A 21,530-nucleotide genomic window follows, 5' to 3' on the forward strand; every position below is an offset into this window, starting at 1 on the left:
GTTTTGTTCTCTCGCCCAGCTCTGGCTTCTCTCAGTTATGTCCTGTTCCTGCTGCTTTCGCTCAGAAGCCAAAGTAGCCTCCAGCTTTTGCACCGTCTGTAGCAGAATGGCTTTCTCTTCTTTCTCTTCTGTTATCTTCTCTATCATTAGAAGAAAATGCATCCAAGTCTTTCTCTACTTTCTCCATGTGTTCCAGCTTCTCCTTCATTTCAGCAATCTGCTTAGTTTTCTTTTTTCTTTCTGCTTTGAAAAAACTCTCTCCACCTTCTGAAGAGCTCCATGTTTATGCCTCTTTACTCACAAGCAAAAACCTCGGAAATGAGAGAAACAGAGAGTTCCCAATTATAGACGTTGCCTTACTGTGACGTCACAGGGAGATGCCCCGCCCTCCGTCTGTGACGTAACCCGGTCTCTCTTAACCTGACACTATGCGCATTTGCACATTAAAGAGGTAAAGAGCGGATAAAATATCATGTCTTCACAGCTTTTCTGTTGTTCCTGAGAGAAGAGTGATATTACAGTCATAAATAAGATAAAACGGCTGTAAACTGTGTATAAAGCGAGTGAATCCGAGTTGAGAACCGGAAGTTGACCGGAGTGACTCTATGAATGTTGCAGAATCATAAATGACCAGTAGGTGGCAGTGTGATGTGTATTAGAGCTCACTGTCACAGCAGGTAATTAGAAGTAGTGGAGCTCTAATGACGTCATTAATAGCGAGGACAAGACACACAGCAGTTTGGGATTCTTTTATTGACTTTATTGATTAATTGATTTGGAGTATGATTGTGTTTCTGATCAAAGTAAGTTCATGTGTATGGAGTAAAAACAACCTGTACATTTCTCACTTCCAGACAGTATTATGAGATGTTCATCTGCTGGAAGTTCATGTTTAATGCTGCATGTTTTATAGGATTTATGAGCTGGAATAAATGTCCAAAAACCTCAATTCAACACTGAGTGATTTTTGTAGTTTGGTAGATATTAGATCTTTTGATGTATTATTCTTTTTTAAATATCTGTGTTTTAAATACACATTTATAAATATCAAGGCTTTTACTGGGTAATAAATTAAAAACATAAAGTCATAATTTACTTAAGTGAAATTGAAAAACATCAAAATACAACAAAAATAAATAAAATGACTATCAATATGTTTAAAACTAGAATAAATCTGGTTCAGACAGTTAAATACAGTGCAGTATTACAGCCTTATTTTAAATTAATTTTATAAACACAGTTTGTCATTATAATATTAATAATAATAATAATAATAATAATAATAATAATAATAATAATATATTATATTATATTATATAATAATACTTTATTGCAATAGGGTGCTTTAGTACCTAAAGGTCTACATTTAAACATACTTTTATATTCTAAAATTATACATTTTATGATTATTATATGAAGATTTCCACATTTATATGATTTATCCTACAGATTAATCACTATAAAGAAAATAGAAACATACACAAGAATGTTATTAACAACTTGTACACTGTACTGCACGATCCATGTGGAATATAATGTGCATATAATAATGAATATTGTGAATGTAAACAAACATTCAGCAGTAGTTGAAAAAAATCAGGTCAGTCTCTGAGCATAAGCACTGAATCACTTGGAATTTACTCGCTCAATAATAAAAACTCTTTGCTATAGTTGTGAGGTGACTGATACACAAAGCCATGGAGCAGTTGGACACTGGGGAGACAATCAGATGAATGAAAGTAGAAAATGTGATAAAACCCTAAAGTTTATTGTGAGATTTGAGTCGTGATCGTTCAGATGCACAGTGTAGCAGCAATGACACAAACTTCACTTCACAACAAGAGCAAAAATACATGAATGAAAAAATGAATGAACTTAAAATTCATCAAATGAAAAAAAATCCAATGTTATTTAAACTTTAGAGAGAAAAATCTTATATTCTGTTATTCAATTCTCTCATACTGACCACTGGATGTTCTACACGGCACCTCATGGTAAAGACTCTCTGATGACAGGAGACTCCACCATGATGCCGAGGCGATAAGAAGATCAGTAACATCCTGACACTGAGTTACAGTACAGTGGTCAGGGTCTCGTAACTCAGACCCCATGTCCGAATAGACATAACAATTGTGGCTCAATACTCAAATTAGTTTTAGCTGTTCACTAATCATTTACCAATAAGTTACAAAAACTTAAAATAATACATAACAAACCAAATGAAGACATCTTCCAGTCACGAATGAGAAGGAGAAAATCAGCTTTATTGCAGTCACTTCAGACCCGTCCCATGGAGCTCTCGGGAGAGAATCATCCTGACAGCAATGACACCCGTCAGCTTTCACATGCGAGTGCGAATTTGATATAAACAATCCTTATTTTTTATATCTCACACCTAGTAAAATGTACATATTGTGTCTAATATCTCCTCCTCACAATTTACGTACATCATTGATTTTATGGGGCTTTGCATATCCCACCTTTTGCTCACGTGTTTTCTGGTGTGTTTCTACCTATTCTTAGTAAAATTCCACCCATATCCAGGAGGCCTCGTTCACCTCCATACGATTCTAATTTACATGTACAAAAATATCTCTTGATGGAGACCTTGTCTTAAAAAACATCCCCTGATCGTGCACTTTTCTAAAAATCTCGTCTGGGTTTTTTTCCTATGTCTGCAAATCATCCTTTGTTTTGTTTTGTGTAGACTTTGTATAAAACGTGTTTTTTACTAGTTTTACAAACCAGGGCTTTAGTTTTAACACATCAGCACTTTTCTCCAAATGCTTTTCCTAATTTTCATAGCTCTCGTCTTTTACTTAGTTTTACTTAAAATCTTCTTAAAATATATTTCTTATGCCATAATACTTCTTTATATAACATTTCCTGTCTTACTCTCATCCTGCCTGCATCTTAAGCTCATGCTCTCTCATGCTTACTTCCTGTGTGTTTTGGACAGTGTACCTCTTATACAAATTCTTGCAACTATTCTCCTCGTTCTTTATTATCTGACGATGTGTTGTGCCTATTAACCTATTACTCTTCTCATTTTATATTTATATATATTTTATATGATTTTTTCACCTACGTTTCTACTTGTGTTTTGAAAATATGTGCATATGCTGTTTGAGTATAGTTAAGGCATGTTGCCTGCATGCTGTTTGCTTATTTTACTATTTTTATTTTACATTATATTTTCCTATCTTTTCCTTCCGGCCGACACACTTTGCCTGGTGTACGTGGTCACCACTTTTTACCGGCCATGGCATATATCTGTTTTCTGGAGTGACTATTGGTCCTCATATGCGTCTCTATTTTCCACCTCGAATATCTCTTCCAGTTCATACTCATGACACCTCTACATTTTTCCCCTTATTTTCCTAAAACTGCACAAACCTGAGAAATGAGAAACAAAGACACATTCTGACTTATAGACATCTCTACTGTGATGTCACACAAACACGCCCCAAACTCCTCCTGTGACGTCACCCCCCCCGTCTCTCGCTCTCTCTCAGATTACATTTTATTACGCACAAATAGAGCATTTCTCACACAGATAATGTGGTGATACAAATAAATATGATGTTCTTTATGTGTAAGTTTGTCTCTGATGAAAAAGCCGGTGGCGACTGCAGCAAGAACAAACTCCCCGAGACGGCATAAGGAAGAAACCTTTAGAGGAACCAGAGGGAACCCGTCCTCATCTGGGTTTCACTGAATGTCCATTTATTACAGCTAAATGATGTTGAGGTGAAGTGATGATCAGATACAAACTGTAGTCCTGAGTCAGTGTAGCAGACTGTTAACATAAACTACAGTCCAAATCCCAACCCTCAAAGCTCCTGTTCTTACTCTGTTTTGTTTCTGCATGGACTATTTCAGCCTGGTGGTCGTAAGTTTTTGGACACTTTGTTTTTGGTGTTTTTTCCTACGAGGACATTGTATTTTACCTGATAGTAGTAGTGCACATGTTTGATCTAAAATAATGAAAGTGATGAGACGGAACTCTTTGTACAAATAATCACACACACACACACACACACACACACACACACACACACACACACACACACACACACACACAGTGTATATGAATATATAGGTGCTCTAATAAAGTGTTTGTAATACATGAACACAATTAGTATCATTGTACACACAGTAACATGGTCATTTTTAAACATATGCACAGAGTCGTTAAAGACTCCTAATATAAATAATACAAAATTACTGTAACATATAAATATTGAAAATGGCCCTGAATCCTGTATGTACTGTAGATGTTTTGTTTGAAGTGTTGTGATCATGAAGATGAAATCCTGCAGGTTATTTGGGTTTGTACTGAGTGATAGTTGTTTCATAAACACCTTCTTATAAAATCCAACTCAAATGTTAAATAAAAATTCACTCTAAATTTGTAATCAGCGGCGTCTCACCATCACATTCCACTACGGGAGCGCAGGAGGAGGAGATGCCCGACTGCATGGAATACAGGAGAACATCAAATCCCTACCATTAGATAACTGCAGAACACAGTGTAAATAACGACATATTTTCCTTCAATAAATCTGGAAATGCAGCCATTACGCTCTCACACAGTCGTTACTCTCTTTATGTTCTCATTTTCAGTCCTAACTATAATGATGTTCATGACAAAACTGGCATGAAGAAACGTGTTCACATGTCACATTTTCATCTTCAAATTGTATCACTGGTGATGATGCCACTAATTCATGCTGATTTTGCCAAGGTGTTAATGATCAGTGTAATTACTGTAAACATATAAATGCTGTGGTGACCCCCGTGTGTAATGCTGCATGATGGCACTGCTGGAGGATTACACCAATGGAAGATTAAGGAGAAAGAGTCTCCAGGGACCATGATGATTTCTCGGCCCATGATGATGACTGAATAATAAGCTGATTTAGATTCCTACAGCTGTGCTCCTGGATCTATGTGATCTATGCAGCTGCAGGACGTGATGACTGGCTTCTTGGTGACTTTAACAACATGTAGAAATTGTAAACATTGTCCTGATGTAGTCTATAATATGACAGGTGACAGAGGCTTCACCCCTCAGACGCTCCTCACCTCCAGAAATGCAGATGTGGAGCTCTGGATGTCTCAGGTGGAAGACTTCTATACCACCCGGAAAAAGTGTGTAAGATTATCAGGGTGTGTGGTGTTTTGCACAATGTGGCACTGAGGACCAGTTTCCCTCTCCCTCCTGACCTCCCTCCCCCTCAGCATTATGACCCCGAGCCACAGCCCCCTGCCCCACAAGAGGGATATAAACTAAGTGGAAGAATCCATGAGGAGGTCATACAGCGTTTGTAAGGAAGACAAAAATAATGGTTGTTATTAGTGTTTATTGTGACTCTTTGTAGTAAAAGATTAAAATCAAGATTTAAAAAAAGATAAAAAAGATTTGACAAGACAGAAATAAAAAATGATCAAAAGACGAGACGATCTACAAGATACAATAGCTTTACACTCAGCTTTATACTATTGACTATAAGTGTAAAACTATCATAAATAGCCATAAGAGAAACAGAAAGAGGAAAAGGCATGTTCAGACTCTCTGTTTCTCTTGTCGTCTTCTTTTTTTTCTATTTCTCCTTTTCTTTTGAATGTTTTCTTGTCTCAGCTGAGCAACAATTTCCTCCCATCGCTCTCGGACTCTCATATAATGATCTGTTTTATTCTCTGAAGTCTTCTTTTCTTCCTCACAGAGATTCTGGGTATCCTGGAGCCCCCTGTTGGTCTGAAGCTGTAAGTTGTTCCTCTCCTCTATGTCAAGTTTAGTTTTCTCTCTTTCATCCTCCTGTTTTCTTTAAAATCCAACGTGGGCTCAAACTGAGCAACACGTTCCTCCAGTCGCTCTTTCTCTCTGATCAAATGATCTCTCTCCTGCTCTGCACTATTTTTATTTTCTCACAGTGATTCTGAGTATCCTGGAGCTCCATGGTGGTCTGTTCCAAAGTGAGCTTAAGCTGAGCAACATGTTCCTCCAGTCGTTTTGTTCTCTCTTCCAGCTCTCTCTCACATTCTACAGTTTTCTCCAGTTCCTCATGGATTTTCAGGAAGACTGGAGCTCCATGGTGGTCTGTTCCAAAGTGACCTCAAGCTGAGCAACATGTTTCTCCACTTTCGTTTGTTCTCTTGTCCAGCTCTCTCTCACATTCTACAGTTTTCTCCAGTTCCTCATTGATTTTCAAGGAAGACTGTAGCTTCATGGTGGTCTGCTCCAAAATAAACTCAAGCTGAGCAACACGTTCCTCCAGTTGTTTTTGTTCTCTCGCCCAGCTCTGGCTTCTCTCAGTTATGTCCTGTTCCTGCTGCTTTCGCTCAGAAGCCAAAGTAGCCTCCAGCTTTTGCACCGTCTGTAGCAGAATGGCTTTCTCTTCTTTCTCTTCTGTTATCTTCTCTATCATTAGAAGAGAAAATGCATCCAAGTCTTTCTCTACTTTCTCCATGTGCTCCAGCTTCTCCTTCATTTCAGCAATCTGCTTAGTTTTCTTGATCTTCTGGTTTGAAAAACTCTCTCAACCTTCTGAAGAGCTCCATGTTTATGCCTCTTTACTCACAAGCAAAAATCTCGGAAATGAGAGAAACAGAGACGCGTTTCCAATTATAGACGTTGCCTTACTGTGACGTCACAGGCAGATGCCCGCCCTCCGTCTGTGACGTAACCCGGTCTCTCTTAACCTGACACTATGCGCATGCGCACATTACAGAGGTAAAGAGCGGATAAAATATCATGTCTTCACAGCTTTTCTGTTGTTCCTGAGAGAAGAGCGATATTACAGTCATAAATAAGATAAAAACGGCTGTAAACTGTGTATAAAGCGAGTGAATCCGAGTTGAGAACCGGAAGTTGACCGGAGTGACTCTATGAATGTTGCAGAATCATAAATGACCAGTAGGTGGCAGTGTGATGTGTATTAGAGCTCACTGTCACAGCAGGTCATTAGAAGTAGTGGAGCTCTAATGACGTCATTAATAGCGAGGACAAGACACACAGCAGTTTGGGATTCTTTTATTGACTTTATTGATTAATTGATTTGGAGTATGATTGTGTTTCTGATCAAAGTAAGTTCATGTGTATGGAGTAAAACAACCTGTACATTTCTCACTTCCAGACAGTATTATGAGATGTTCATCTGCTGGAAGTTCATGTTTAATGCTGCATGTTTTATAGGATTTATGAGCTGGAATAAATGTCCAAACATCTTAAATCAACACTGAGTGATTTTTTGGTAGATATTAGATCTTTTACATATTATTAATTTTTAATATCTGTGATTTAAATACACATTTATAAATATAAAGGCTTTTAGTGTATATTAGAGATTAGAACATAAACCGACACAAATTAAATACAATAAAAATTTATTAACTGAAATAAAACATCAAAATATAAAGTTTCAAAATAAAATCTATCAATACATTTAAAATTATAACAATATATAATAATAATAATAATAATAATAATAATAATAATAATAATAAGTTAAATACAGTGCAGTATTACAGCTTAAATATTTGAATTTATTTCAGATCAATTTTATTCATCCATTAAATAAATGGTGTCAGCGTCAGAGTAGTGTATTTACATGATCTGTTTCAGGGTTTTCACGAACACAACTCTGTTATTACTGTTCTCTTTTCACAGCACCGTCTCTTTCAGTTCTAATGAAAGTTCTCATGTATTAAGAGGGAATTTTATGAATGATCAATAATGAAACACCTTCATTACTGTTAGTTATTTACATATTTATTTACAGTAATAAAACTATTTCTGTAAAAAAGAGAAAGAAATAATAATGAAAAGCAAAATAAATAAAATGATGAATTCAGTGGAACAGACCGACAGCACGATGACCTGAAAGAGAAAAACAGAGATGTGTTACTTTACATAATGTGTGTGTTTGACCGGTACACAGTGTGTGTGTTTAGTAAAGTTTTGTAGGACATTATGAGGACAGTATGACTTACGCTGTAGATGGAACCACTGCATGTTCCTGGATGGATGGAGGTAGGGCTTGGTGTGGCGGCTGCTCCCTGTCCACTGCTCAGCCATAGTGATACACAGTGACCTCCTGCTCACCAGCTTTCCATTCAACTCTCTGATGGCATTAGTGTCTTCATCCAGAGAGGAATATCAGACAAATCCAAAGCCTTTGGACCGTCCATTGTGCAGTACCACCTGTAGAAGTGAGTGAGGAGATACAGAAAGCAAAAACATGAGCTTTACATCACTCTCATGTAGAAAACCATGAGAAATAACAAGCACTGTCTGTATCCCATAATATAAACAGAACAGCTGTGTTCTTTTATCATCAACGTTCTGGTCTCACTGGTGAATGAACAATGAAGCACTTTTATTTAAAGGTCATTTTCTGAGAGCAGAAACTTGCTGCAAGTGTACACTGGTTCTGGTATAATAGAGGATCTAATCCTAATTCCTACAGAAAACAGAACAAATTCAGCATCCAATGTTTGAGTGCATGTGTGTGTTTGCATTGCTGACTTTAATAATACACACTGATCAATCACTCAGTATTAAACCAATTATTACATGTGACCAAACACAGCTGTGACCAAAACCTGCTCCAGATCATGAAGGTCTCTATAAAACACACTGGAAATAGAATCAGAATAGTTCCTGTGTGTCCAGTCTGAGAGGCTGTGGTGTGAATCCCCTGTTCCACTGCTGCTGGTTTTCTTTTCCAGGATCTGCAACTGGAACATCTGTAGATGCAGACAATCATCTCATGTTAGCATCCAATCAGAAGGTACATTTTGCTAACATGAATAGTTCTCTTCTGTTTTAAATCTTTAACTGCACTTAACACAAAACTAATCGGACGGCTTTGACTCACTCTGTGGATGGATGTTCTTGTTGGCGTTGGGTCTTGGGTCTGGGCAGGGTTTTGAAGGTGAGATGGTTTCTACCTTCATGCCGTGACTTCGTCCCTGGGTGGTCTGAGAGGGACTTAAGTACACAGTCCTGCTGCCCAGCACCCTGCCGTTCATCTCCATGATGTCTACTCGAGCCTCATCAGGACATGAAAACGTCACATACCCGATGCCTTTTGAGCGTCCGTTCTCCATCATGACCTGTACGGGACAGCGAGCAGAAACACAAAGCAAAGAGTGCACATCAAACATGTTAGAGGTTCGCAATATCAGAGCTCTCCACATTCAGAAAATACTCCAGCTGAGTACGGGGAGGAAACCCCAAGTTACTGGGAAAGAAGGAAAATGTAAGGATCAGTAGTTATAAATGACGTGTGCAGTGAGGACAGTCCCAAATCTCAGGAACGCTTCCTACAGGTCCGTCATCCACAGTACAGTCCAGATTTCTCAGCAGCAGTGTGACTGTCTACAGAACAACAACATCCAGTGTGTTCATCACTTCATTTACATTTCTTTAGGTTAAAAAAACAGGAAGCATTCAGCATTAGACTTTTGAGTAAGTTGTGCTGTGTGATTCGTGATAATCAGTCACACTCAGACTAATAAATAAAAAAGTCAGACTCATAAATAATATTTTACCTGATTATCTACACACAGTTATACATTTTCTCACATTCTCTAAAGTCTCCAAAAGTCCAAAGGACTTCAGCCTGTTCTTTTGATCCTCCACCTTCTGCTTCTCAACCTTCTGCTTCTCAACCTTCTGCTCCTCAACCTTCTGCTCCTCAACCTTCTGCTCCTCAACCTTCTGCTCCTCAACCTTCTGCTTCTCAACCTTCTGCTCCTCCACCTTCTGCTCCTCCACCTTCTGCTTACATGCAGAAGGTCCTGGGTTCGAGCCCCATTGGAGCCTTGGCTTCTAATTTTGGAATGCTTTTTCTCAATTTCTGTTACAAGCAAAATGCAGAAACATGCAAAACTGTTCATTTATTTTCAGGATTGAGTAACAATTTATAATATATAAACTTTAATCAAGTTTTATCGGTGTCCCCCTGCCCACTTTTCAAGAACTGTATACATCCAGAGTGAGAATAAGGGCTTTGAAAATCATGTTAGCCACTACACAATGGAACCAGTTAAGGGACCCTAATGGTGGAATTTCTTTCCGCTAGCAGGATACGGTTTATTTTATATTTACTTTCATTGTATTTTTATTTAAAATCTTGGCCTGCTAGCACATGGGACTCAGCTTTTGTCTCTCTCCTAAAGTTTTATGGCCACTTTTGTGTGTAAAGCAGAGGTGATCACAACCACGCTATGGTTTAAAGAAGAAGAAACACACTCTTACATAATATTTGTTTTATACATGATTCCACTGGGAGTCAAACCCAGAACCTCCTGCATGTAAAGCAGAAGTGATGAATCACTACATGGAACCTGTTTTTTTGTTTTTTGCATTAAGTGCATTAAGATGCTGGAGATCTTTCACTCGGTGGTCATGAGCCTACTGTGTGTGGTCTTCTGAGGAAGCAGCATTTTACTCAGTAATGTCAGCAGCAGTAATAAACTCATTTGCGTGGCTAAAACTATTATTGGGCAAAACCTGGGAACATTTGAGTCAGTGAGTTTTCTAAGTTTAATTAATATTTTTCCACTGAGATTTTGAGAGAGATGTTTATCTTTATGCACATTGGACATAATCCTTCTTAGCAACAGGTTCCATAGTGTAGTGGTCATTATGTCTGCTTTACACGCAGAAAGTCCTGGGTTCGAACCCCAGTGGAACCATGACCTTGAGTCTCTGATTCTACTTGTGGAATGCTTTTTGTCCAATGCTGTTACAAGCACAACGCAGAAAAATGCCAACCTGTTGTTTTTTTATTTGCAGAATTGAGTAAAGATTTGTGGGAATATCTTAGCTTTCTTAACAAAACTGTTCACAAAAACATAAACCTCATTTACGTTTGCCAGCTGCATGGTTCCACTGGGGGTTGAACCCAGAATCTTCTGCATGTAAAGCAGATGTGATGACTACTATATTATGGAACCACACAAATAAGCAGAAATATCGATTCAGGCAAAATGTTTTCCAGATTGCAACTATACAGTTTTTTTCCACTGAGATTTTGAGAGAGATGTTTATCTTTATGCACATTGGACATCAACCTTCTCAGCAGCAGGTTCCATAGTGTAGTGGTCATCATGTCTGTTTTACATGCAGAAGGTCCTGGGTTCGAACCCCAGTGGAACCATGACCTTGAGTCTCTGATTCTACTTGTGGAATGCTTTTGTCCAATGCTGTTACAAGCAAAATGCAGAAACATGCAAAACTGTTCATTTATTTTCAGGATTGAGTAACAATTTATAATATATAAACTTTAATCAAGTTTTATCGGTGTCCCCCTGCCCACTTTTCAAGAACTGTATACATCCAGAGTGAGAATAAGGGCTTTGAAAATCATGTTAGCCACTACACAATGGAACCAGTTAAGGGACCCTAATGGTGGAATTTCTTTCCGCTAGCAGGATACGGTTTATTTTATATTTACTTTCATTGTATTTTTATTTAAAATCTTGGCCTGCTAGCACATGGGACTCAGCTTTTGTCTCTCTCCCTAAAGTTTTATGGCCACTTTTGTGTGTAAAGCAGAGGTGATCACAACCACGCTATGGTTTAAAAGAAGAAGAAACACACTCTTACATAATATTTGTTTTATACATGATTCCACTGGGAGTCAAACCCAGAACCTCCTGCATGTAAAGCAGATGTGATGACTACTATATTATGGAACCACACAAATAAGCAGAAATATCGATTCAGGCAAAATGTTTTCCAGATTGCAACTATACAGTTTTTTCCACTGAGATTTTGAGAGATGTTTATCTTTATGCACATTGGACATCAGGCTTGTCAGCAACAGGTTCCATAGTGTAGTGGTCATCACGTCTGCTTTACATGCAGAAGGTCCTGGGTTCGAGCCCCATTGGAGCCTTGGCTTCTAATTTTGGAATGCTTTTGTCCAATGCTGTTACAAGCACAACGCAGAAAAATGCCAACCTGTTGTTTTTATTTGCAGAATTGAGTAAAGATTTGTGGGAATATCTTAGCTTTCTTAACAAAACTGTTCACAAAAACATAAACCTCATTTACGTTTGCCAGCTGCATGGTTCCACTGGGGTTGAACCCAGAATCTTCTGCATGTAAAGCAGATGTGATGACTACTATATTATGGAACCACACAAATAAGCAGAAATATCGATTCAGGCAAAATGTTTTCCAGATTGCAACTATACAGTTTTTTCCACTGAGATTTTGAGAGAGATGTTTATCTTTATGCACATTGGACATCAACCTTCTCAGCAGCAGGTTCCATAGTGTAGTGGTCATTATGTCTGCTTTACACGCAGAAGGTCCTGGGTTCGAGCCCCAGTGGAGCCATGCCCTTGAGTCTCTGATTCTACTTGTGGAATGCTTTTGTCCAATGCTGTTACAAGCACAACGCAGAAAAATGCCAACCTGTTGTTTTTATTTGCAGAATTGAGTAAAGATTTGTGGGAATATCTTAGCTTTCTTAACAAAACTGTTCACAAAAACATAAACCTCATTTACGTTTGCCAGCTGCATGGTTCCACTGGGGGTTGAACCCAGAATCTTCTGCATGTAAAGCAGATGTGATGACTACTATATTATGGAACCACACAAATAAGCAGAAATATCGATTCAGGCAAAATGTTTTCCAGATTGCAACTATACAGTTTTTTCCACTGAGATTTTGAGAGATGTTTATCTTTATGCACATTGGACATCAACCTTCTCAGCAGCAGGTTCCATAGTGTAGTGGTCATCACGTCTGCTTTACACGCAGAAGGTCCTGGGTTCGAGCCCCAGTGGAGCCATGCCCTTGAGTCTCTGATTCTACTTGTGGAATGCTTTTGTCCAATGCTGTTACAAGCACAACGCAGAAAAATGCCAACCTGTTGTTTTTATTTGCAGAATTGAGTAAAGATGTGTGGGAATATCTTAGCTTTCTTAACAAAACTGTTCACAAAAACATAAACCTCATTTACGTTTGCCAGCTGCATGGTTCCACTGGGGTTGAACCCAGAATCTTCTGCATGTAAAGCAGATGTGATGACTACTATATTATGGAACCACACAAATAAGCAGAAATATCGATTCAGGCAAAATGTTTTCCAGATTGCAACTATACAGTTTTTTCCACTGAGATTTTGAGAGATGTTTATCTTTATGCACATTGGACATCAACCTTCTCAGCAGCAGGTTCCATAGTGTAGTGGTCATTATGTCTGCTTTACACGCAGAAGGTCCTGGGTTCGAGCCCCAGTGGAGCCATGCCCTTGAGTCTCTGATTCTACTTGTGGAATGCTTTTGTCCAATGCTGTTACAAGCACAACGCAGAAAAATGCCAACCTGTTGTTTTTTTATTTGCAGAATTGAGTAAAGATTTGTGGGAATATCTTAGCTTTCTTAACAAAACTGTTCACAAAAACATAAACCTCATTTACGTTTGCCAGCTGCATGGTTCCACTGGGGGTTGAACCCAGAATCTTCTGCATGTAAAGCAGATGTGATGACTACTATATTATGGAACCACACAAATAAGCAGAAATATCGATTCAGGCAAAATGTTTTCCAGATTGCAACTATACAGTTTTTTTCCACTGAGATTTTGAGAGATGTTTATCTTTATGCACATTGGACATCAACCTTCTCAGCAGCAGGTTCCATAGTGTAGTGGTCATCACGTCTGCTCGTCTGCTCCAAAGCGATTCCTGTAGTGAAACTCATTTGATTTTCTGTCAAATTCCTTCTCTTTAAGGAACATCAAACATCACTGAATTTACTAAAGTGGATTTCAGGAAAGTGATTGAATGCTCTCTGTGATGAAGAGACTTTAGACATGATTTGAATTGAAAATCTTTATTCCTTTAAATAAAACTTTAAATTAGAATTTAATATAAATTAAAGATGGTAAAACAACATGCACACTAAAGTACATGAAATGTTCGTATTTCACCATCTTCCTCTATTCCTGAATCATTTTCCATCTCTTCAAGTTGCTTCAACAGATCCTCGAAGCTGTCGATATCAAAGACTGGTACAGAATCCAGGATCTCTGTGCTGTTGTGGGGGTCTTCAGTATGATTCTGGTCTCCAGACTGGTTAAAAAAGTCACAATCCTCATTTAACATGGAAAAGATGTCGTTGTTGAGCAAAGTGATTTCCTCCTCGTCCTCGAGCTGAACCTCACTGCTTGTACAGTCAGACCCATAGCAGGTGCTGTAAACAGAAGTGCACAATTTTAGCTGCATATTAAAGTAAATGAGTGGCGATTATGGTGATTATTTAAGATGCAGAGTAAAACTTCATTTGCATGTCATTCTTCTGAAACTGTTCCAATGCAGTTTACTAACTCACTTGGTCTGGCAGAAAGTCGACTCAGAAACAGAAGGGAAAAGAGGAGGATCAAAGCAGATGTCTTTAGGAGACAGCAGTTCTTGGTGGCTAAGGCCGGGGAACTGATCACTAACTTCAGGCACGAGGTCATGGACTGGTACTTCTTCTGGCATGTTCATGACTATGTGGTGGTTTGGTTGATGATCAGGTCTCCTCTGTGAGTCACTACTCTGCAAACTGCCTTTTCTCCTTCCCTTCTTTGGAAGCGGTTTATAAACCCAATCTACATGATAGAAAAGAAGAATTTAAAGAGTAAGAAGCAACATAAAAACAATAAAAGTGTCAGAATTGATGCGTTTGTTTTGTTATTTTGCCATTTGTCTATAAAGAAAGTTCACCTACCAGGAAACAACTGTTCGTGTTCCTGTTTAAGCCTCCATGATTCAGTGTAGTAGGGTTTCTTCTGTTCTTCACTCAGTTTGTTCCACGCGATCCCAAGCTGCATGCTGATCTCTGCAGAGCTGCTATTTGGATTGGCCTTGGAAAAGATGGGCCTCTGTTTCCTCGCCCAAACCATGTAGGCATTCATTGGCCTTCTGATGTTGCCTTTTTTATCTCTGCACTTGGCAACGTTAAATTTATCTACAAAATAAAAACAAACTTTAAGTTAAACAGAAATCATTATAAACTTCTAGTTAAAACAGTGAACAGAACAGAGTCATGCAAAACTGCACCAGTCTTAAACACACACAATGTTGTAGTACAAATATTTTATAAGTGCTGCATTACTCAGTCAGTACAAAATCATTTTATATTTCCTGCATGACAGATTGATATTTAATGTGGTTTTAGGAACTAAATGATAACTATATTTCATTGTCTCTGTACTTGTTCTCTGTACAATGACAATAAAGTTGAATAAAGTTGACAGCAGGAGAAGCAGCTGTAGCTGTTACCCGTCTTATTATCTGTCATTATTTCTCCTTCTTTCTTCTGAAAGTCGCTCTTTCTGGCTGAAAAATCTTTTTTGGTGTCTTGGAGAGCGGATTGTTCAAAACATTGACGCTTATCACTAAAAACAATTAAAAACATTTCAGCTGTTTGTTTGCGCTTCATTGCTGTGGTCAGTAAATGTTTGTGTTGAACTGCAGCACAACAAAGTTGTCATGACAATAAAAGCGAGTCCAGGGCGCTATCAGAGATACCGACGTCACAAAAGAGGCGGGGCTTCAATGATTCAAATGCAGACGCGGAAGCTGAAAACAGGTGGTGTTAAGACAAGCGAAGTGGTGTGTGATTGTAAACCCTACACGAGTTCCTATAGCGCTCCTCTGTTTAGACACAGTAGGGTATTAAAATATTTAGAATTATATTATTTAATAGAAAACATGTGTTTGCAGTTTGGAATGTGATTTTGATAAAAATGTGGGGTTTAATTTGAGGTGTAATTAGTTTGTACTGCATGTGGTGACCTGTTGTTGTGTTATACTTAAAGTGACCATTAGGGGGAGTAGAAGTGCATTGAAAATAGAGAATGAGAGAACACGTGATTAGCGCGTGTCAGATGTGTGTTATGAGCTATTAGAAAAGAAATCATTTATTCATGCTACCTGGCCTCGCTTCCTTCTGTTTCCTGACAACACTGCACTTTTAACAGACTTTATCTAATCTTCCTTAGATTATTCATTATACTTACCTTCTCTGAACACAAACAGATTTTGTACTTAAACACATGGTAGTATTTATAGTCTCTGTTCATCCTTCAATTATAATCATCTACTTATTAAGACGTTTGTAAGCAAGAAATTATCATAAGAATAAAATAATCTGGTAAATTAATCACAAGGTAAATTAACTGTAATACATATTTTTATTGAATACAATCAGGTCCAAAAATGTATTTAAAAAAGAAAAAACATTAATGAAAGATGTGATTGATTTTGATCTGCCGCCAGTCTTTTTACAAGCACTTAGTGTTTTCTCAACTGGTCCATAACTACACCATAATATGTATGGGATTTTTATATTGGTATTAAAATAAGAAAATAAACTCCTATAAAATCATCTCAGCAGTATTAAAATCAAGATTTGGTGATTTCTGTAAAAAGCTTGGTGTGGAATGGACGTCTCTGTTCACCTGTGTACAGCAGCACATGGGGAGGACAACAAATAATGACAAGAAACAAAAAAGTGACAAACTTCATTTAGATTTGACTTTTCCTTCATCACCCTTATAGCTGACATGCCATCATTATACACACACAATGAATGTAACACTGATTTGAGGTGATCCATGAAAAAACACTTTCTATTAGTCAGTTCTATAAATGTTAGTTTTAAGACTAACGAGGCATAAAAACAATTCAAATGTTTACACGTGAGATTCGTAACACCACTTCCACAAATACAAAGTGCCCTAGTGTAACATTTGATCAGTTATCAGCAAAAACAACTTCCTCCTTTCTGCTAAATCTTGATATTCAAATCCTTGTTTAGTCAATTATTCCCTGGTTCTCCTACAGCTGATGTTCTACTGTATACACAACACATCATCTACAGGAATCTTTGATATCCCCAGACCTGAGGTGAGATACTGAACAGGAACGAGTGAGATGAGACTTTAAACTGCTGCTCAGAGACGAGTCCATAACATCTTCTCTTCATCTTCTTCCTCTTGATCTCTTCATCTTTTACCTTCTCCTCCTGATCCCCTGGTGTTGGACAGAAATCCCTCTGTAACCTATAACATAAAGCTGTTCAAAAACTATGTGCTCTGTATTTATCTCTATGTGAGGCTCATGACTGGTAGGAGACGAGCTGCTTGGAGGAGACTGAGTCCTCACAGGGGACGAGCTGCTTGGAGGAGACTGAGTCCTCACAGGGGACGAGCTGCTTGGAGGAGACTGAGTCCTCAAAGGAGACGAGCTGCTTGGAGGAGACTGAGTCCTCACAGGGGACGAGCTGCTTGGAGGAGACTGAGTCCTCAAAGGAGACAAGCTGCTTTCTAGGAGACTGAGTCCTCACAGGGGACGAGCTGCTTGGAGGAGACTGAGTCCTCACAGGGATGAGCTGCTTGAGGAGACTGAGTCCTCACAGGGATGAGCTGTTCGGAGGAGACTGATGTCGTGTCCTGTCTCCATCTTCCTGTGTCTGAAGAGACAAACACACAGTGAGACGCGTCTCGTAAAAGGAATCTATAATCAATATTACCTTCACCACCAGCTTGTGTGTTTAAACCTGAATAAATCCACTATTAAACCATTAAAACATTTTAACAAGTTATCACAATTTATATTTGAGTAAATATTTAAACACTTTGTCTTTTCCTAACACTGTTTATCAGTTCATTTCTGCTGAACTGAAGCCATTTTTCTTTCCTCTCAGTTTAACAGCAGTTACTGAAGCACACAGAGGAACAACTCAGTCATACACTACACAGATTTTTAGTGAACTATAAGTAAATTCATGTACTAATGTAACTTATGTAATCTTATTAACCTAAATATAGTTTTATTCATCTTTTAGTCAAAAAAAGTAGACGTTTCTAATAAACTAATAAACACAAAAGCAGCGCTAGCAAACCCGGCTAGCATGAGGCTAATGATGATGTCTCCTACACCATTAGCCGAAGGTCCATTTCTGCTCACTGCAACATTTATGGAAATATTATCACTCTTTATTATCCTTCTTTCTTTATCATTTATTTATTTTAGACAAATGTATCCACTTTTCCTGCAAGTCTGTGATCTTTATGCTAATGATCAGGAGTAAACACAACATGAGGAACATCGCTTTTCCCCTCTTCACTCCGGTACCGATGGTTAATAATAATTATAATTATAATAAATGATAAACTCTGTGTTTTAAAGAGAATAAAATCCATAAAGCTCGGAAACTCACCGTTCCAGGTGTCGTACAGTTCATTTCATCCCGGCAGAGGGTCTTCATCCTCCACCTGGAACACGACGTCTCTCTGAGCTACAGGAGGAAAATCCAAGTGATGCTGAGGAAAGAAAAGTCCAAACAGATAATATCAAATATATAATATAAAATATTTCATAAAATAAAAAAAAGTAATATTTCAGAGTTGAATCCCAGTGGAAACGCGACTGATCTGAAGCTGCTGCTTTTCAACTGATACACACTGTGTGGTCAAAAGTATTTGGACACATGTCTTTTCCAGCCAGATGTGGTTCATAAATTCACCTAAAAGGCACTTAAATGCACCATACAGCCAATTAACATGCAAACTGTTGAAACACTTCATATAAACAGAATGTAGAATCACTGAAAGCATTTTAAATGGGATTTAAATACCCGCTACAGAGGGAAGCAGGAGCTTTTCTGTAGCTATTATTGCTTTTATGTTCATGGCACAGGACCAAATATCAGTTTATCTTTCCATAATGAACTGGAATAAATCATAAATGCTGTGGTGACCCCCGTGTGTAATGCTGCATGATGGCACTGCTGGAGGATTACGCCAATGGAAGAATAAGGAGAGAAAGAGTCTCCAGGGACCATGATGATTTCCTGGCCCATGATGATGACTGAATAATAAGCTGATTTAGATTCCTACAGCTGTGCTCCTGGATCTATGTGCTGAATTGGGTCCAGTACTACAGAGGGAAACACACCAGAACCATGCCATCCCGGTCCAAATACAGGTCCTCACCACTCTGGGGTTAATGACAACAGGTTGTTTCTAGTGGGAAATGGCAGACAGCGAAATACTTTATATAAATATTATATATAATTAACTTTTTCACAAAGACCTTCATTAGATATAATATAATTCTATTAAATCTCATGCTATAGGTCTGGTATCTGCCCCTGAGTGTCATAATGCCTGTCATTTTGGATGTTATTATTAAGGTGGGTAGTTGATACATCAGGTTTCCCTTCACTGTGCAAGAACAGGCTGAAATTAAAATGCACTTTGCAGCAATCTTCAGTTTTCCAAATGTAATTAACACAATTGACTGCACTCATATTTCTGTAAAGACTCCATATGAAAAGGATTTTGTATATGTTAATAAACAGCATATGATTTCTGTTGAAGGTGCAAGTCATATGTGACTCTAACACGATGTCGAGAAAAATATTTTAATCAATCATATCTAGTGTGTGTTATAATCAAACTAATATTATCAAACTACATTAACCTAATTAACTTAATAAGCAATATAGAACTTATTAGATGAAGTTTGACAAAACACTATTTGATCTATATGTTAATCAAACCTTTATTTACATCAAGTATTAATAATAATAATAAGGTATTTACATGTGTGAGTAGGATAGAAACTGACTGAATGTTATGAGTGTATGGAATAGGCAAAGAAGGACAAGAAACAAACTTGAGGGAGATTAAGCATCTTTATTGAAATAGCAGGGTGTATGGGGTTCTGCAGCAGCAGGGGACATGAAGGAGTAGTTGAATCTAGGCCCAGGTGAAGACACAGAAGCATGGACAGGGGACATAAAAGCGTAGCTTGGTCCAGGGATGGGTGAAGACACAGGAGCACGCTGGTTTGGCGGAACGGGAGAAGCAGGAAAGAACCAGTGGTAGACCAGTGTGAAGGATAGGGAGAAAACTGTGGTGTCGTGTCAGGAAAACAGGAGCAGTCGTGACGACGGCTGAGATCAGGGGAAGTCTGTGTACTCCCATCAAGCATTGTAAAGCCCCGCAATGCGAGGAGGCACGAAGGCATTAGCTGGGATATTTGGGCTGGAGAGCTGTTCTAAAAAATGAGTAAACTCAGCAGCAAGAGAGGAGAGCTGAAATTGGCGGTACTGTCTGCGAAGAGCACCCAGGGCCGATGGTCTGGGAGGCAGGGGTGGTTGAGCTGATCGGCGTGGTGGAGCTGGGGAATGAGACCAACAGAGATAAGATGTTAAAATAGGGAATATCATAGTGACGGTTGAGCACAAGTAAAGGATAACACTCAAGAAAATCATATACACTGTGTAACAATCAGTTCAGAATGCACAAGTTAAAATATAACTTAGGCGCTTACAGCCATTAATTAATCAAGCATAGTACGTAAACAAACTATAAACAATGTTATAACTCAATCAAATGTAAGTAGAATAGCAGAACAGCATTATAAAAGAATAAAACATAACACTTACCCATTGCAAATGCAGGAGGACAAAATAGGCCGTAAAAAGGTTGTTCACACTTGAAAGACTGAAGAATGTATGGTTAAAACCAGAGAAAAGTAAAAGCCTTTTATACTCACTCATATTTTTTTTAATATAAAATTATGGGCCGGAAAATAAGGGGAACTGAAAAAAACACAGGAACTCCAAATATGGTATTGTTGAAAGAATGAACGCCAAGGCCAAAGATAAGGGGAATTGACAAGGAAGGCAAAATTCAGAGACATAAGGGGAATTATGGACAAAGAAGGTAAGACCGAGACATAAGGGGAATTCTTCAAGGTCAAGGAAGTAGAAAAAAATAGTAAGACACGGTGGCCACAAGGTATAAATACGAGCGTGAAACAACAGTCAGTGTACTTCTTCACTTTGGCATGCTCTATCATTTGTTGATGTGCTGTTCATTTTGATGTGAAGTACCCAGCTTTTATTGAGCTCATTGAAACCTGCATGGAATAAAGAAGTTTTGCTTTTATTCATCCAGGACTGAGGATTCTTCATTGGCGGTTTGTGTCTATTATATTTGTGTTTTTTCTAGAATTGGCTGGGCATTATTGGGAATCCTCTGAGCAAAGAAATCCACCCTCGATGTGTCGCCTCAGAGACGGGCTCTGAGTTCCGACATATTTATTGGCGCCCAACGTGGGGCCCTGAAGGTCAGCACAAAGGTCGAAAACCTGAACAGGGGACCGAGCATCCTGTGGGCTGCAGCCGTTGGAAACAAAATTCAGAGAAAAAGGTAAGCAGACACCTGTTATACTCAAAGTCTGTGATTAGTAACTGTATGCCTATGAGGTTGTCGGCCCCGGGGAGGGTATAGACTGCTGGCCTAGGGCCAAAGAACTATCGGGTGGAAAATTAGTGTTGGATGAGTATAAGCAAAAGTAAAGACATAAGTTGTGAGGTGGAGAGTCACTGCGTATAGAGACGCAGGGTGGGACCCACGTGAATAAAGTTGTGAGGTGGAGAGTCACTGCGTATAGAGACGCAGGGTGGGACCCACGTGAAACTACGGCTAATTGTTTGT

The 21,530-nt window shown here is 38.5% G+C and overlaps 6 non-coding genes across 6 annotated transcripts; all 6 read left to right on the forward strand.

Annotated features, from left to right (window-relative positions):
* Positions 1-10,634: 10,634 nt before the first annotated feature.
* trnav-uac lies at positions 10,635-10,707 on the forward strand. Its single transcript has one exon. It is a non-coding gene; the product is annotated as a tRNA-Val (tRNA).
* A 391-nt stretch (positions 10,708-11,098) lies between these two features.
* Positions 11,099-11,171, forward strand: trnav-uac. Its single transcript has one exon. It is a non-coding gene; the product is annotated as a tRNA-Val (tRNA).
* Positions 11,172-11,839: 668 nt separating this feature from the next.
* Positions 11,840-11,912, forward strand: trnav-uac. Its single transcript has one exon. It is a non-coding gene; the product is annotated as a tRNA-Val (tRNA).
* A 373-nt stretch (positions 11,913-12,285) lies between these two features.
* On the forward strand, positions 12,286-12,358 carry trnav-uac. Its single transcript has one exon. It is a non-coding gene; the product is annotated as a tRNA-Val (tRNA).
* Positions 12,359-12,743: 385 nt separating this feature from the next.
* trnav-uac lies at positions 12,744-12,816 on the forward strand. The gene has a single exon. It is a non-coding gene; the product is annotated as a tRNA-Val (tRNA).
* Positions 12,817-13,200: 384 nt separating this feature from the next.
* trnav-uac lies at positions 13,201-13,273 on the forward strand. The gene has a single exon. It is a non-coding gene; the product is annotated as a tRNA-Val (tRNA).
* The last annotated feature ends 8,257 nt before the right edge of the window (positions 13,274-21,530 follow it).

This window comes from Silurus meridionalis, unplaced genomic scaffold (genome assembly GCF_014805685.1).
Source record: "Silurus meridionalis isolate SWU-2019-XX unplaced genomic scaffold, ASM1480568v1 Scaffold270, whole genome shotgun sequence".
Lineage (NCBI taxonomy): Eukaryota > Metazoa > Chordata > Actinopteri > Siluriformes > Siluridae > Silurus > Silurus meridionalis.